Source organism: Bos indicus, chromosome 26 (assembly GCF_029378745.1).
Source record: "Bos indicus isolate NIAB-ARS_2022 breed Sahiwal x Tharparkar chromosome 26, NIAB-ARS_B.indTharparkar_mat_pri_1.0, whole genome shotgun sequence".
NCBI classification, from domain to species: Eukaryota; Metazoa; Chordata; class Mammalia; order Artiodactyla; family Bovidae; genus Bos; species Bos indicus.
This window is the reverse complement of record NC_091785.1, coordinates 24,948,334-24,960,964: the sequence shown is the minus strand read 5'-3', so window position 1 is coordinate 24,960,964 and position 12,631 is coordinate 24,948,334. Positions and strand designations below refer to the sequence as shown.

The 12,631-nt window shown below is 47.4% G+C and overlaps 1 long non-coding RNA gene across 5 annotated transcripts in view; it reads right to left on the bottom strand.

Moving 5' to 3' along the window:
- Window positions 1-12,631, bottom strand: part of LOC139179975 (uncharacterized) — a 106,819-nt gene that overhangs the window by 77,331 nt on the left and 16,857 nt on the right. For all 5 annotated transcript variants that reach the window (XR_011564276.1, XR_011564277.1, XR_011564278.1 and 2 more), the window contains exon 2: window positions 1-12,631. This exon is cut by the window's left edge. This is a non-coding gene — a long non-coding RNA (uncharacterized lncRNA).

Below are 12,631 nucleotides of genomic sequence, written 5' to 3'. Positions count from 1 at the left end.
CTCCCCATAATAAGTAAAGTATCTGCTATTCACCAAGCCCCACATTTGCTGAGTTTCTACCATATGCAAGGCACCATGGAATACCTAGTTGAACTCCATTCAGTCTTCCCTCCAGAAATTTACAACCTAATAAAAAAAAAAAAAAAAAAAGAAGTAAGTCCATAAAGAGGTTAACACTGGAATATGAAGCAAAGAACTTGGGGTGGCAGTGACATATTCTGTCTGTGAAAGTCAAGAAATACTTTGTAGGAGAGGAAATATCTTAGGTACAAGAATGATTTTGATGGATTTAAAAACAAGGACTCTTAGCTCTCCAATCAAGAACAAGAAATCCAAGATCAAAGACAATGCCTAATGTGTTCTTTTATACTGTAAACTGCTTTCATAGTACTGGATACTAAGGGTGCAGGGGGTGTTGGGTTCCCAACTTGATCAGGCTGAAGAGAATTCTAGAAGTCACCTAAACTAAGACCTGCATCAGCACCCCCAAACTCTACTAAGCCCTGGGGATCCAAAGATGAACAAGACACAGTACCCTGCCTTAAAGATCAGGCAGTCTTTAAGACTCTCAGAATAGATAAGAGATGTTTGCACGTGTGCAGGTGTGTGGCTTATGATTGTGGGAAATTAATAGAACCAGTTTGCAACACCAAAACCACATGAAACACAAAACCACAAGGACAGCACTAATGTGGCAGCTTCAAGGACAATGGAAATTTGCTAAGAGGCTTCAGGTCAAGGTCTACACTTTGTACATTTCCCTGGAAGAGGATCTGAATTCTCTGTAAGTGTCTGGAGTAGAATTTCTTGTGAAGCCCCTGAGCTCCAAAGAGTTTGGGTGAAACATGATTGTCTCCCCAAAACTTGGAAATTAGGAGCAAGATTATCTCTTCAGATCCATCTGTTCTCAATTACTTTGGGGAAACCAAGGCAGCATAGTAGACCCTTCTCTTGCTGATGATCCAAACTAACAAATGCTCAAGGTCATCTAGAGGTTAATGCAGCCAGGAATTCTCACTGTGAAGTCTAAGGATGGTGATGAGTAAGTCTGTAAGCACCCTGAAATAACCAATAAAATGCGTGCTTTCATGACTACAATTTTGGAGTAAGAATTCATAGCTTTCATCAATCTATATCCTCAGTACAATTATCCTCAGTAGAATCCTCAGTACACCTTCAAAAAAAAGTCTAAAAATTTGGCCCACTCCTTCATTTATTCAACAAACACTGATGCTGACAATTCAGAGACCAGGTACCTAGCCCAGGGAATACAAGCAAGATAAGATGCCGTGCCAGCCTTCAGGGAGGACAATCCATACATCATCTTGCTCTTTCAAGAAACCTATTAGATAGGTCAGCAAAACTTGAAACCCTTTCAAAATATGGGCCCATCTGGTCACCCAACTTATTCCTTCGGATTCCTCAAATCCTGTCCCCTCACCCACACTACTCTGTCCCTGTCTCCCTCCCTTCCAGCTTGCAACAGACATTTAAGAAGCACCTCCTTTGTGCCCGGCTCTGGGGCTGCATCTTTTTTTAATTGCTGGAACCATGCATTGGACTGAGCCAATTTGAGGCAATTCATCTCTGTGGCAAAAGAAAACAAAAAATCTAAGATGTCTCTTCTCCTCTCCTCCCCTCTGCCTGCCACCTTGCCTTGCCCCAGTCAGGGAAAGCTTTGTTTTCTCCTTGAAGAAGCCATAATGAAGACTCCCCTATGTTTACAGTTTACGGAAGAAGAACATTAGAGAATTGCCATGGTTACAGGCCCCATTCTGCCTCCATTTGAGGACCAGAGGGAGCTGGAGGAAAGCATCGAGCAGCAGCTCCTGGTGCCGCTCAGCCTGGAATCATCATCAAAAAAAAATGTTTACATCAGAGGAGAAATTGCTCTTCCAGTAGCAAAGGGAAAACGCCAGGCCTGATGAGATTGTTACACAGAATCTTGGCTGGGTTGTTTCTCCCTTGCTCCCCCTTCCCCCGGCCCCATTATTATTTAAGGTTGTATTAAATCAGGCAGAGGGAGCAGACGACAAAATGCAACTTAGTGTCAGCAGCCCTGGCAGGACGCCCAGGCTGGGGCTGGCCCCGTATCACATCCTCTTCATCTTCAGCCGCAGCAGCCGAGGCTGCCAGCATCAGCATCTCCCTGCAGACCCTGCGGGAGAACCAGACCAGAGCGCCCCACCCCCAACCCACCCAACTCACCTGCCTCAGGGCTCAGGGGCTCGAGCAGACCATCCTGACTCTGAAACAGAACCAGGGTAGGCTAGAGCTAGGCAGCCAGCATCCTAACACAGCTCTGTTCATTTTTAACTGTGTGTCCTTGGGCAGGTGTCTTTGAGTCTCTGAACTGTGATTTCCCTTCCTTTCAAATAGGGTATAGGTAACCATCCTGAAAGCAATGCAGAGGAATGATGTTCTTAAGGGTTAGGTCCTCTCATGCCTTGGTTCTCTCACCCGAGGAACAGGAATGATGGCAGCACTCACCCTTGGAGTTGTGAGGATAAACACTGCCTCGCTCAGAAGCGCGGGTAGCTGTGAGGAGGCGCCATCAGTGGGCCCCTCCCCCTGTGGTTACAGCTCACAGCACATTGTTCTAAGTGCCTCTGCTCTTTCAAAAAGCCCAGAGATTGATACATTTCTGCAATAAGGGGTGTTGTTTGGGGTCCAGATGGCAGGAGAGGCTGTTGACATTATAACAGAATGATTTTACACCCCTCTTTCTTCCTTCCTTTTCCTCACCTCAAGCCATCCCCCCGAAGGAACACAGGGATACGGGATTACCATGTGGCATTCCTGAGGGCTTATCCTGAGGGGACCTGTGGAGGAGGCTGGGCTGGAGTAGGAGGTATGAGTGGCCCCTGGGGTTGGGGAAAGTCTTCTTGGGTATCAACCTGAGGATGGGAAGCCTAGATTTCTTCAGTCTCAGCTCCTGAAGGCAGAGCTGTCTTGGGAAGGGGTTCTTGAAGAGGGAAAGCAGGAGCTGAGAGGTCCCAGTGTGGGAAGCCACAGCTGAAGGTGAGGAAACCAGATCTCGTTTGTTAATAACAAGGGACTGATTCATGAGCATGCACTGTCTGTGCTGAGCGAGCACCAAGCCTGCCTTGTCTCACTGTGGCCACAGGCACACGCCCTCTGAGGCACACGCCCTCTGAGGCACACGCTGTGGGGTCCCCAGCGTGCACGTGAAGAGACTGCACGTCATAGCCTCCTGCCTGAGCGCCTACAGCTTACACAGAGCCGAGCCCGGCTTTGACCCCGGATGGTCTGGGTCCCTCCACCCAGTAGGGAAAGAGCTGGGGGCAGCATACCAGTGCCATGGGCATCAAACTCAAACCCTCTGCTGTTTTCCATCACTATTCAGTTCTCTTCATCTTGTTGACACCCTGAGAACTTGGGAAGGTATTACTTGAAAATCTAGCCTTGCCTCAACTGTGCAGACTCCTGGAAGGAGAATTTAAGAGCCACAAGGTAGCTTCATGCCTGTGAGGCCAGGAGTCCCACCCCGACATGGAGATGCTTCACCCACAGGCGGCCCTGGAAGACCCAGACTTCAGTTCTTCCAACAGGAGGGACTCATTCACAAAGGCCTGTGAGTATATCAGTTGGTTTAACTAATCAGCTGAAGTAGAACTGTGCCAGCCGGGAAGGTGTGCAGAGGAAGACGCCAGGAGCTGTCCTAAGTACTTGACAGGCATCCTAGCACTTTGTCCTCACAGCTATCTGATGAGATAATACTGAACTTGTTCCCCTTGTATGGATGGAGAAGGAGCCTCAGCGTGGTTCAGTGCCCTCTCCAAGTTCCTGAAGCAGAAAGTGACAGAACTCAGAGCTGCCCAGATCCAGACTCCAAATCTCATTCTCTGTGCCTAATAGGATCCTGCCCCACCCCACAAGGCAGAAAGTGAAAAGAACTGTCATAAAAGCACAAGGCAGACATGTCTAACCCCAGATCCAGTGGCTCTTGGGCATTAAGGCAAGTTCCATGTCTTCAGGGAAGTCTGGCCTCATTTGAGGGACAGGACAGCTACCAAAACCATCTGAGGAGCCCAGGGAGAAGGTCCACAGTGAGGGGTGAAGGCAAGTGTCGATGCCTATAGAAGAGGGATCCCTGAGGGCTTCTGGGAGGAGGTGAGCTGAGATGAGAGACTCTTCAGAGGACAGAAATGGGGACATGAATGGAAGGAGCAGACGGAAGAGTGAAAAGACCAGTAGACCCTGAGTGGTGAGCTAGAGAAAGCCCCTGCAGTGGGCAGTAAGGAGTGGCAGGAGGTCTCAGAGTTAGTGTGTGACAGACTTCAGGGTCAAGAGTGACCGGGTGTGCTGAGCCTTTGACTCCCCACTTGTCCCAAGGAAGGGCTCTGGGAAGTGGGACAAAGTGACTTAGACAGGGAAGCGCAAGTCATACCCCACCCATCCCCAGCCCCCCTCTCAGAAGGAAAAGCAATTTTCCATCTTAATGTATCCGAGTCCCAAACCTGCTGACCTGTGAAAAACCCTTCCAAGTGATTTATTTGCCTCCTCTTGCTAAGACAACTGCCTCATTATTTTAAGTCACGAACACGGCAGAAGTACATGCTCCCTTCAGGGGTCAGACTGGGCTTCTCATGGGAACCCAAGAAAACCCAGGGAGGCCTTGCTTGGCAGGGCTGCTACAGCACTCTGGGGCCACGGGGAAGTCCTCAGAGACCCTGGTTCACAAGGGATTTGCCCCAGGAGGTGTCAGACCAAGAGAAGGTCTGGGCTCATGCAACAACCAGAGAAACAATCTCAGGAAGTCTCAGTTCATGTAAGGATGAAACCAGGGTACCGTGTCAGGACAGACATCCTAGAGACGCTCTCATGGAGCCTGCAGTAGACTCAGCTGGGATTGAAGACAGTCTTTTAACGGTCACTGCTTATTCTCAGCAATAGAAATAATCATATCCCAAGTACCCCCACCTCACTCCCATCTCCTCCTTTGCTGGAAAAGGACAAGTGTTACAGACGGGTCACTGAATATTTTTGTATACCAACCGCACCTTCTGTTTTCAGAGTGGACGTGCTCTCTTCTCAGTTACAGGGACAGTTTCTTCTGTAATTACAAGAACAGGACTGTCTTTAATCTTCTTGTGGATCCCTTCTGGGATCTGGCTCAAGACTGGTACAGGGTGAAAACTCAAACAAGAGGTGTTTGACTGGCTCACTGTAGAGGCAGAAGGGGCCTGTGGGTGAGAAAACTCACCTGCTGGACTGGCCAGGTAAAGACTGTCTCCCTGTATGCTGAAACCACGGCCTGCCCATTGCCCACACACACAGACCAAGGATGGATGGAGGGAGGGATGGGTAGATGGATGGATGGGTGGATACAGATAGAATTGCCTAATCCTGAGATTTCTCTGGCTCCTTAGTCCCTTCAAACTAACCCTGAATCTTGACTTTCCTTCCTCCTTCACAAGCTCAGTTATTCCAGCCAAGCTGAACCCAAAGTCTAGAGGGGCAGGTTGATTAGTTTTCTCGCTTGCTTATGTTATGTGGTTTAGTCACTAAGTCGTGTCCTACTCTTGAGAACCTATGGAGCCTGCCAGGCTCCTCTGTCCACAGGATTTTCCAGGCAAAAATACTAGAGTGGGTTGCCATTTCCTTCTCCAGGGGATCTTCCTGACCCAGGAATCAAACCCACGTCTCCTGCACCGTAGGCAGATTCTTTACTGACTGAGATACCAAAGTAAATAATGTAAAGACAACCAGTGCCACACCCCAAACATTAGGAGGCCACAGCCGTCAGCCTCCTAATTAATGCCATTGCCTGCAGGCCCTCAGCAACTTGTCCCTCTGAGTTGCCCCCACAGGTCATGCCAAGCCCCGTGCAGCCTGCTCTGAGCCCCAGCTAGTGACCTCCTGTCCTGCCCACCCTAGAAACACACACATTTCACACATTTCAGTGTGAGGCAATCCATTGCCATCACATTCTCCAAAATGTGGTTACCAATGCCATATCAGGAAATAGGCTATGTCTTTGAGGAAATGCCAGGATGGTCCCTCTAGTGCAGGGGTCCCCAACCCCCAGGCCACAGATCAGTACCAGTCCGTGGCCTGTTAGGAATTGGGCCATGTGGCAAGAGGTGAGTGGCAGGCAAGTGAGCAAAATTTCATCTTTATTTACAGCTGTTCCCCATCACTTGCATCCCCTGGGTCCATGAAAAGCTGTCTTCCATGAAATCTTTCCCTGGTGCCATAAAGGTTGGGGGCCACTGGTCTAGAGTTTCCTTCCCAAACCTTAAGTCTACCCCACCCAAGTTTCACCCCTGATTCCACAGCCCTCATCAGTCAACTCTCCTCCAACGTCTACATCCTTCCGTCTACTATGTGGGAAGGAGAAACTGTCTCTTTCCAGCAGCCTCATGTTTCAATCTCAGTCCATCAGCAAAAGGCATCTTGTGTTAGTTTCTCCCCAAAGGACATTCTACAAAACATCTGTCCAGTTCTCCTTGAAACTGTCAAGGTCATCAGAACAACGAAAGTCAGAAGCTGTCACAACCAAGAAGGGCTAAACAGACATGAGGACTAAATGAGGCACCTTGGATGGAATCCTGAATCAGAAAAAGGACGTTAGGCAAAAAGCTAAGGAAATCTGAATAAAGCATGCACTTCGGTTTTAATAATAAATATTGTTTCATTGCATAGGGCAAACATACTGTACTAATGTAAGACTTTAATAATAGGTCAAACTGGGTGAGGAGTATTACTATCTTTGAAATTTTTCTGTAGGTCTAAAAGTGGTCTAAGAATTAAAAGTGTATTTTTAAAAAGCTAATAGATACTGGATGCTTGGGGCTAGTGCACTGGGATGACCCAGAGGGAAGGTATGGGGAGGGAGGAGGGTTCAGGATGGGGAACACATGTATACCTGTGGCGGATTCATTTCGATATTTGGCAAAACTAATACAATTTGTAAAGTTTAAAAATAAAATTTAAAAAAAAAGGGAAAAAAAAAAAGCTAATAGAAATACTTGGGTCCCAAACCCCACCCCACCCCTGAAACAGCAGCACATACCTCTCGCAGGGTAGAACATATTCAGATATGTCTCGTGCCGCCATGCAGTGAGTGCCCCCAGCAAGTTCAAGTTTCTTAAGGAAAGGACCAGGTCTTCCCTTTCTCTACTCCATGGATAGACTTTAACCCAGAGCCAAGCACGCTGTTGTTGTTCAGTCACCCAGTCGTGTCCGACTCTTTGCAACCCCGTGGACTGCAGCGCGCCAGGCCTCCCTGTCCCTTACTACCTCCTGAAGTTTCGGTAATGGTGCTTAATAAATTACTTGATAATTGTTTAAAATATCTCACTACCTCAGAAAGCTTTGGAGGTAAGAGGGGATGGTGAACGCTGCCCAGTTTTGCATTTAACTATAATAAGTATTTTCCACAAAGAAATCAAATGACTCTGATAAGTTAAATGAGGCAGATCACTGCAAATTCACAATTAGCTGACCCGCACAAATAAGACACTCATACTTAATACTCATAAATAAGACTCGTCATACTTAACACTCAGTGCATTGTGTTCCTAATATGCCAGGTGTTGTTAAATGACTTCATTTAACAATTCTAAGTAGCAGATAGTTATAATTGTTAAAATCCCCAATTTATAGATGAGGAGAATAGAGCCCAGTAAGACTATAGGTCAAAGTCATATGCTAGTAACTGGTGGAGTTCGATTTTAATCCAGGTAGTTTAGTCTGACGCCAAATCTACTCTAGGCAAATGCATTCTCCTTGTGTTAACTATCTATAGGTCTATGTTACTGATTTCAACCTGTTTCTCAACAAGGTCTGTGGGTTCCATGTTCAAAACTCTGCAGATTCTCAGTAAGTAGGTCAAAATAGACAGGCATGTCTAAAAGTCTGTCTCCAGACTAACAGAGACAGGGCTGCCCACAGCTTTCAGAAGTGCAGCTTCTCCCCAACAGATGGCTTGTCTTCCATCTGCCAGGACACTAGGTTCGGGTCCTGACTCTGCCATCTGGTGACCTTGGCCCCACTCCACCAACCCGCCCACAGCACCCTCAGTTTCCCCCTGCACAGTGAGAGGGTTGGACTAATCCATCTCTTGGGTCCTTTCCAGCTGGAGCACTCCAGGGCTCTTGAGGCACATAAAGGGAGCCCCCAAGGAGCAACACTACCTGGGTCAGAACCTGCAATGGGGGAACTTGTGGACTGGTGTCCGAGGAGGGAGCCCAGCCTTCATCTTTTCACTCTCAATAATCGCAGCTTAAATCCTCAAAGCCCTACTTCCACCATCTCTGAGACTCCAGGGCCCAGATCTAAGTCACGGCCTGGGGCTGATTTCAGGTCCCCCGTAATCACCTGGAACAGGGACAGTCTAGTGTAGGAATTTCTTTGAATAAAACAGATGAGAACAGATGTCTTGAAGATGCTCCCTCAAGGATCCCTTGTTTGGGCCTCCACCCATTTCTGCCAGTGAGCACCTTGATTGTCGGGCTTAGAAATAAAGGTAGCAGGTGCCAGCTGGAGCAGCACCTGATCCCTTCACGACATCTCCTGCAGACACCTGCCCAGAGCCTCCTTAGCTGCAGCTGGTGGTGGCTTCCCCACCAAGGAATGGAGTCAAGATAACCAGGCTCCCCATACAGACAGGCCAAAGGCCCTGCTTGCCTTCTAGCTGCATCTAATGCCTCTAGAAAAAGCCCAGGAAGGGACAGCCATACCTTGCCCTTCCTATGGACTCCTGAAACTTCAAAATAGTTTTAAAGGAATGTGGGCGTGTAACTAGAGCATCAGGCTTGAGTTCAGGAGACTTCTAGACTCCAGCCCCCACTTAGGCACTAATAAGATGGGGGCTTTGGGCTTGTCAATCATCCTCACTGGGACTCAATTTCCTCATAGATTGAATTAGTTTTAATTCTACAATTAACTATGTAATTAATTGTATCCATATCCAAACTGCATAACCTGTAATGATGATTTAAGAACTCAGTTAGGTAGTAGACAACAGCCCTTTCTACTTAAAGAGAGCTGAACTTTATGCTAAATCCAGTCTCTTACTTTAATTGAAAACTAAACATTTTAGGCATAACAAATTACTGCCACCTTACCTACTGCAAACAGTATCTATCTGTTTGTTTTTAGTTCCGCAGGCCTGAAGGCCGGGCCCAGGTGGCCGGGTTTCTCTGCTCTGAGAAACGCAGGTTGCAGTCAAGGTGTCAGCCATAACGCATTCCTTTTTGGTGTCTCTGAGAACAAATCCATTGTCAAATAGCTCCTTGAAGTTGTAGGACTCAAGTTAGGTTTCCTTGCTGGCTATCAGTTAGGGGCTGTTCTCGGCCCCCAGAGGTTGCCTTCATTCCTTGTCACATGGCTCCCTCCATCTTTAAGCCAACAGTGGAAAAACTCTCATGCTTGAATCTCCTACCTCACCTTTCAAATCTCTGACGTCTCCAGTCTCCGACTTCTAGATCCAAATTTAAAGGGCTTGTGTGCTTCGGGTCAAAACTACAGCTGATCATCTCCCTATGTTAAACTCAACTGATTTGAGACCTTCCTAACATTTGCAAAGTCACTTCACAGGCATAGCAAGATTAGTTCTTGAATAATTAGGGAAAGGCACATATATCCTAAGGGCCAGGAATCTTAGAATTCTTCCTACAGAGTTTCTGACTGTTCCAAATAAAGCTGCTATGAATACTGTGCAACCAACCAACAGTAACAAAACCAAGCATTTTACACACGTTCAAACCAGGTGGACCTGGGATAGATTCACTCTCGTGTCCTAAACCTCAGTCACAGACACAGTCAGTGAGGCAGAACCACCTGTCACACTGCTGAACCAGCAGGCAGAAAAGGGGGCTCAAGCGTGGGTGGGCTGGGGCGACTGAGCCGGGGAAGGGGACTGATCCAAAGGGAGACTGGGTGGCTGCTTCACCAAGGGCTAGAGAAATTATGTCTGGAACTCCAGATAATCACTAGGTACCTTGGGCACTCTCCCACTCTTCTGGTCAATAATCCTGGCTAATGGATTATTAATGGTTAAAGGCAGCAATCTAATAGACTTAGATCTCACAGGAATGAAGCTCACCCACCAGGAGAACTCCACACAGAAGGAGCCTACCCTGCCAGCATCAGGCCTTTCTGAATTTCTGTCTGTCTTTTTCTGAGGGAAGAATCCACCCCCGCCAATCTCACCCAGATGCTCTTTTTCATTTTGTTTTTAAATCACAGGGACATTGTACTACACAGACTTTTGAGCCTGAACCACAGAATCTCCAGGTTGGCAGCCACTTCAAAAATAATTCAGTTCAGCGGTGTCTAGAGCAGTCAAATTCATAAGGACAGAAAGCTCCATGGTGGTTGTCAGGAGCTGGGGGAGAACGGATGGGTTTTGTGAGATGAAGAGAGCTCTGGAAATTGGTTGTACAACAGTGTGGATAAATTTAATGCCTCTGAACTTTAGAAAAAAGGCTAAAGTGGTAAATTTTATGTTATGTGATTTTTTTAACTGTGATCAAGTTTTAAAAATTTAATTAAAAGTAACTCAAAAAAAATGTTTTAATGTAGTTCAAGCCCGAATCACCACCATTGTTTAACCCCACTCTACAGCATCCTTTCTAAGAGGACTAGTCCATCAACACCCCTGACACTCCATCTAGGCGTGCTGCGTTGTTATTCAGTCTCTCAGTCGTGTCCAACTCTTTGCAACCCCATGGACTGAAGCACACCGGGCTTCCCTGTCCTTCACTATCTCCCAGAGTTTGCTCAAACTCCTGTCCATCGAGTCAGTGATACCATCCAATCATTTCATCTGTCGTCCCCTCCTCCTCCTGCCTTTCCCAGCATCAGGGTCTTTTCCAATGAGTTGGCTCTTCGCATCAGGTGGCCAAAGTATTGGAGCTTCAGCTTCAGTGTCAGTCCTTCCAAAGTGCGCTGTGAACTGGGAGGGGGCGCCAGGGGAGGGGAAGCCTGGGCAGGAAGCAGGGGAATGGTTCTTGCCCCCCATGACTGTGCACTGGGGGAAACAGTAAGGGCTCATATTTTAAACACACTCACGTAGACTCTGGGCCAGTCCTCACCCTTCTCCTGCTCTGTCCTCTGTAATAGCATACTTGGGGGAACCTTTCCCAGACTCCTGTGTGAATTGCCTTCCGACTGGGTTGGCCCAATGGGAAACATTAGTAGGAGACTGGAGGGTGGGAGGAAGGAGACACAGCTTGATCCTCCAGCCTGATGGGGGGTTGTGTGTGGTGGCGGGTGGGGGCAACTACATCCTGTGGTTGCTAATCTCTGGGTTGCCTCACCATCCCTTTCAGCTTAGACTTTTCCATCGCATTACACTGTCCAGCATTGTAAAAACTCACAGAGTCTGTTTTCCTTGTTGAACCCTGTCTCCTGACACCAGCTCCTGTGGTTATGTCAGCATCTCAAGCCTAGGAGGCAAAGCATCTCTGGTCCATTGCTCTTTGTGCAGTTCCTCAGTGGACCTGTGCTCCAGAAGAGGGACCAATGACCCCAAGCGGCTAAGGAAGGAGCTCAAGGGTCTTGTGGTCTCAGGACTTGAACTGACAGTCTAAGAGCTCCCCACCTGTAGCTCAGGCTCTGCCACTGCTGTGGGACCTACCATCCCCCCTATTTCCAGATGTACTCCGGGACCACTGAGAGCTGACAGCAGTGGTGTGCTTGGTGGAAGAGGAGTCCGGAGCAGTTCAGGAAGCCAACCACCCCACCCCACTCCCCTCAGGGGGCCCTCGCCAGGCGTTCAAGGTGGTCTGTAGAGCAGCACACGGGGGAGAGGGCAGGAGTTATTCCCTTCTAATCAAGAGCGATCTTGTTCATAGACCTGCACGTCCACAAAAGCCACATATGGCTTTTTCTCATTTCAATGAATTAAGATTAAATAAAGCTGAAAATGGTTCTTCAGTTGCACAAGGCATATATTTCAAGCGCTCACCTTGTGGCCAGCGGCTGCATACTGGACACCAGGGATGCAGGACATTTCCATCCATGGGGCAGTGCTACTGGTAGACAAAGCTGCCTTTGTCAACAGAGAGAGGAATGGAACTCGCATAATACAAATTAACCAATTACAAGTTAACCACGGAACACTCTCTCAGCTATGTGTTTGACCAAAGGATGATGGCATTTTTATGCAGAAATGGCTTTTTAGCTAGACTAGCTGGGGGCTCAGGCAGAGTGAAAGAGGCAGAGGGATTATTTTCTAATGCTTCTTCCAAAAATGCATGCATTAAGAGTTGATGAGATTCATGTAAGCACCAAATCCACTAGAGCGAAGAGACTTTTAGAAATGAAAAAGAGAGAGATTTACTTAAATGGGAAAGCAAAGAAACAACATGTTTACTCTTTACTTGGCTCTTTTAAAAGAAAAGAAACAAAAAAGCTGCTGCTAAAATGTATTTAACTACAGCCCAAGCTTAGCAGGCCAGGAGATGCTGGCAGAGGGCGAAGGAGATATGATATTTAACCTGTCTGTTCTGACAAGAAAATTAAAGACAATTGAGCACAGCATTAAGCCTGGAGAAACAGAGAAAATTCTTTTGTATCATACCTTCTCTCCCTGCAACTCCGAGCTAGAAGGAAATGGTTCTATTTCCAGCTCATCCAAAATCCACATCCTGCAAAG